The sequence below is a fragment of the Microtus pennsylvanicus genome, chromosome 3 (genome assembly GCF_037038515.1).
Source record: "Microtus pennsylvanicus isolate mMicPen1 chromosome 3, mMicPen1.hap1, whole genome shotgun sequence".
Classification (NCBI taxonomy): domain Eukaryota; kingdom Metazoa; phylum Chordata; class Mammalia; order Rodentia; family Cricetidae; genus Microtus; species Microtus pennsylvanicus.
Genome location: NC_134581.1, coordinates 68,970,979 through 68,976,978, shown reverse-complemented (window position 1 = coordinate 68,976,978; position 6,000 = coordinate 68,970,979).

The window sequence follows — 6,000 nt, the reverse complement described above, 5'->3', positions numbered from 1 at the left end:
TGAGAGATACAGATGTTTTTCAGCTGGAATTCAGGTCTTTTGTCACCTATGCCATTCATGACACTAACACCTGGAGCTTTCTCTCCAATTCTCTTTCGTCAGACACTTCCTCCACATGATCAAGAACAGGAAAATCAAGCTTAATGTCACCCGCAGAGGGATAGCAGACATTGTGAGCCTTCTCCCTTGCAGAGAGCAGGCTATATCTCACCTGCAGTCTTATCCCACTTGAAGATATCACCATGATCTAAGAATGAGAAGGCGATCAGAAGCATCTAGAATGTGAGACATTCCAAGACAACTAGCCATGACCTTGTCCATGCTAATCTTATAAGAACCGAGGAGACTGAAGAGATAAAACTAAGTGTAATAGTTGGAGTCTAGATCTCCACAAAACATTTCAGAGATAATTAGGGATATGTTAATTTGAAGTCCTCAGGATGAAGTGTCCTTAAAGCAGCTCTTAAGAATAAGAATAGTCTTCAACCTATCTCTGTTACCATTATTCCACCAAAGACTATCCCTCATCAATATCATGTTCCCTGCATTTCATAAACAGATAGATAGGTAGGTAGGTAGGTAGATAGATAAATAGATAGATAGATAGATAGATAGATAGATAGATAGAGAATAGATAGATGATATAGATAGATAGATAGATAGATAGATAGATAGATAGATAGATAGATAGATAGATAGATAGATGATGGGTAGATAGATAGATGATGAATAGATAGATGATAGACAGACAGATAGATAGATAGATAGATAGATAGATAGATAGATAGATAGATAGATAGATAGACAGACAGACAGAAAGACAGAAAGACAGACAGATATATGTGTAGCTTGGCATAAAAGAATAGGTTAAAATGGGAATAAAACTGGCAATGACCAAGAAGAAGAAATGAAACAGTTCTGAGACGAGAGCAGCTGAACCTGGCAACAGAAGACAGAGTCCTTCCTCCCTCATCAAGGAAGCCCCTGAGGAATCCTATTCTACTCATCCATATATTCAAGAGAAAATGTTTGACAGCAATATGTGGGGTCAAGAGCTTAGGAAGTGGTCCAGGTGAAAAGGCAGTCAGGGCTCACACATAGAAGGTAGTGTGCCTCCAGTGTTCTGGAACTTCTTCTAAGGTAGAGCAATGTGTTTAACATTGACTAGTTTTAACCTGTGACAAGAGACACCTAGAAACCTACTATCTTAGTTGGGGTTTCTAGGGTTGTGATAAACACCATGACGAAGGACATCTTGGGAAGGAAAAAGTTTAGTTCGGCTTACAACTTTCAGGTTACGGACTACCCCAGAGGGAAGCTGGGGGCAGGGACTCAAGGCACAAGCCGAAGTCGGGACTACAGAGGAGTGCTCTCTGCTGACTTTCTCCTCATAGCTTGCTAAGTTTGCCTTCTTATATCATCCAGGATCATCTGCCAAGGGGTGCACCATCCACAATGGGTTGGGTCCTCCCACACCAATCATTAATTAAAACAATATCCCACAGACTTGCCTACAGGCCATCTTAAGGCCATCTTCTCAGTGAAGAGCCCCTCTTCCCCGATATATCTAGATTTTTGTTGACAAAAAGAAATGAGCACACCTACCACCCAGTCCCTATGACAGTTTTATCTCCACTGTCAGATGTAAGCACATAGAGGAGAGGTACTATGTCCAGCTGGTTATAGCAATCAACTCCAGTAGGGAGGCAATCAGCCCACTGTGGGTAACATGATGCTTGTCTAGTGTTAACTTTTATCCAGTGTTCTGATCTTGCAATGGCTCACCTCCTTTTTGAAGTATAATCTCTTTGTTTACCCTTTAGTTATCACGTGATGGAAATAGTAATAATAGCTATTCCTCTATAAAGATTTTTATTCAAGGGCTCATAGCCACCCATCCATAGTTTCTGAGTCTCTTAATTTATGGTTGGGAACAGAACCATGGGGTATTCTTTAGTTGAGGGACCAGCTACCAGAGTGTCACTGTCAGAGAAGTCACTAATTGAATATGGAATATGAACAAGGTGTGTGTGTGTGTGTGTGTGTGCGTGTGTGTGTGTTGTTGTGTGTGAGAGAGAGCACTTTGTGTGAGTGGGTGTGACATATATGTGTGCTATGTGTGCACAATTACATATGTGTACATTGTACTTATACCATAAACATACATTTAGGTCAAAGGACATTAGATGGCCGGGCGGTGGTGGCGCACGCCTTTAATCCCAGCACTCAGGAGGCAGAGGCAGGCGGATCTCTGTGAGTTCGAGACCAGCCTGGTCTACAGAGCTAGTTCCAGGACAGGCTCCAAAGCCACAAAGAAACCCTGTCTCGAAAAAACAAAAACAAAAACAAAAAAAAAAAGGACATTAGATGTTCTGTTCTATATGCACTTTATTCCTTAAGACAGAATCTTTCTATCAAACTAGAGTTAGGCTGGCAGCCAGCAAGCCCCTGAGATCCTCCAGCCTCCACCCCCGACAGTGCTGGGCTTATAGGAGTGTGTTTGACCATACCTGGATTTTTACATGGATGCTGAGGAGTCCAACTCTGGTCACCATGCTTGTGAAGCAAGTGCTTTTACCCACTGAGTCATACTTCTAGCCCAAGAACCAGTTCCTGGAAAAACTATGGCTGCAAAAGCTTTTTCCTTTATCAGTGGTAATTCAAGCTAAGATTATAATAAATAAAAAAGAAAGAAAGAAACACTTCCACGAGAGCACTACCCAGATAGTATGGCAGAGAAAAGATCAGAAAGATATGTGTTATAACTTGTTGGGATGTATTGTATGAGAGAATAATGTATTGTCAACTAAAAAACTAAAAAGAAAAATTCATCCCTTTTAGACAATTGTGCTAGCCTCACTTAGTACTGAAACCATGACGAAAGATATAAAGTACACACTCAAGACAGACAAAGCTAAGGAGAAAGCTGATATAAGCTTTGGAAGATGGCTTGGGTTCACAGTCAAAATCAGGCAAGTTGAGTTCACTTCCAGCCACTCACTGTGAGCCAGGCAGTCTTCAGTAAACCTTGACCTTCCAAGTCATTTTTTAAAAATATTTATTTATTTATTTATTTATTTTGTATACAATATTCTGTCTGTGTGTATGTCTGCAGGCCAGAAGAGAGCACCAAACATCATTACAGATGGTTGTGAACCACCATGTGGTTGCTGGGAATTGAACTCAGGACCTTTGGAAGAGCAGGCAATGCTGTTAACCACTGAGCCATCTCTCCAGCCCCCAGGCTTTAAATAAGAAGACTCAATGACAGATCTTTTCTTGCTCTGATATTTAATGTGCTTTTAAGTAGTTTGTGTTCTTTACTGACTACAACTGATGAAGAACTCCTCCATGGGGATTTCACTATCCTAGTGATAACTAGAAATGGTACCCATAATGTGAGCAGAACTTGCCTATGTGGGAGTTTGTAGACATCCTTCAAGGTGTACCTAGTATGCTCACAGAGATCCTATCTACTGCAATCCACTCTCACTATAGCACCTGCTTCTCCTCTCTCCTTTATTATGTTGTCTTAACTCAACCCAGGAAAACCCAGGGCACAACTGGTTCCAAGCAAAAGCAAAGCAAACGAGAAGTTCCATATTGAAGTTCTGATGGAGGAGTTACTTTCATTGGTTAATAAAGAAACTGCCTTGGCCCATTTGATAGGCCAGCCCTTAGGTGGGTGGAGTAGACAGAACAGAATGCTGGGAAGAAGGGAAGTTAGGCAATCGCCTAGCCTCTCCTCTCTGGGTTAGACGCAACGAAGCTCCAGCCCAAGATGGACGTACATTAGAATCTTCCTGGTAAGACACCACCTCGTGGTGCTACACAGATTATTAGATATGGGTTAAAGCAAGATATGAGAGTTAGCCAGTAAGATACTAGAGCTAATGGGCCATGCAGTGTTTAAATGAATACAATTTGTGTGTTTTTATTTTGGGTGCAAAGCTAGCCATGCGGGAGCTGAGCGGGACGAAAAGCAGGCCCACAGCTCCCTCTACAAAGTTCCCTATAAGGAGAAAATATTTGCTGTGTGGATTAAAGTAGCAATCAGGGCTAAAGAGATGTCTCTGGTTAAAGGCAGTTGCTGCTTTTATAGAGGACTCCAGGTGGGTTCCCAGTACCCATGTGGATGTTCACACCATCTGCAATTCCAGTTCTAGAAGATCGTGGACCCTTTCTGGCCTTTGCGGCACCAGGCACACATGTGGTGCACAGACATCCATGCAGGCACAACTCTCACACATAAGATAAAAATCAATAAGTAAATATTTTTAAAGTAGCTATTGGTGGCCAAAGACTTAAGTAGATGGGGTGTAAAAATCAACATATTCTAGAAAAGTAAACCATCTCAGACTTTCTGTGTGATCCCTTATTCATCTAATGGTCATGTTTTGACAGCCTGCTGGAATTCCAACTATCTCACTCACACTTTGGAACCACTTCTCTGCAAAGAAACCTCTGCCCTCCCTAATGGTTCCCTTTAGGCTCATTTGTAATCGACCACCTACCATGCACGCATAATGCCTCTAAGAGGAACTCTCAGGCGTATGTTCAGTGAAACATTACATTTAGCTTGCACAGTTTGGACCATAATGTGGTATTGCTGTTTCTTTTTATTTTTGTTTTTTTTTAATTCATACATCATAATTATGCATATTTACAGGATGTATATGGTACGTGATCATCTTCTTTAGACTCCCAACTAACTCTAAACAGCTTGCTCAGACATACTGAAAAAGAACTTCTGACATTATAAAAAATGTGCACCATTCCCATGCTGGCTTGGTACCCATGATCACTTGCACATGATGATGATGGTGATGATGACGATGGTGGTGGTGGTGATGATGATGATAGTGATGATGGAGGTGATGATGGTGATGATGGTGATGATGATGGTGGTGGTGATGATGGTGATGATGGTGATGTGGTGATGATGGTGATGTGATGATGATGGTGATGATGATGATTTTGAGATAATTTTCTATGTCTCTTTACTTATGATAAGTATTAATGTCACAAAAGAACAGAAATTCAGGATCAAATGGTTCAGTCTTTTCTCCAAGAATCCTGACTGAAGCTGTCTATTTCTTCATTGAATATTAATGCAATAAATCTTTTATTTATTGATGCAGTCTTCTTTTAATGAGTCATAACTAACTAATTTGTTGTTCTACTTCATCTTTTATCCAATGAGACCTAAGAACTATACATTTTGGATTGTCTAATTATCCTCAGACTCATAAAACTTATTTCCTTAAATGTAAAATGCCTTCCATACTTTTAGTGAGTTGGAATGGCTCTTTGTACAAGACCCAAATTAAAGAGATTCCTTGCAAATTATACTCTTCTGCTTCAGGTTCAATTTCTTCTGCCAAATGAACAGAAATAGTCAGTGGTATTAAAAGTGATTAAAAGATATGCCAGGATTGTAACATTCTATCTGTGCATTTCCTGCTCTGAAGAAGCATGGTCAGCTATCTCCGCACCAAGTGGCAGTCAGCCATCTCTGCACCAGATGGAAAGGATGAGGCTTTTGTGAGAACATCAGTTCAAGTTTCTGCTGGGAAACCATGGGAAGTCTAAGCCTTAGTCCTTCAAAGCCTACAGCTCACCAACCTATTGAGATAATGGAATCTCTCTTGGATAGCCCAAATGGTTTCAAGTACTTAAGCTGTAAAGCCAGAAAGACCTCCATTCAAATCTTGACACAGACCTTGAGAAAATTAGTTAAACCCTCCATCTTAAGTTCATGTCTAAAACAGGACTGATAATACTGTTCACATCATAGCACTGTCAGAGAACATTACTGAGGTAAGAATATATGTAAGATGATAGGAGTAATGCCAGTCACATAAGTAGGTCTTCATAGATACATGTGCATATATGTGTATGTGTATATATGTATGTGTGTGCACACATACATATATATACATTTTTTTCCTTTCTCTTGGTTCATCATGTCCTGAATTTTGCTGTCTCTGATCCTTGGCT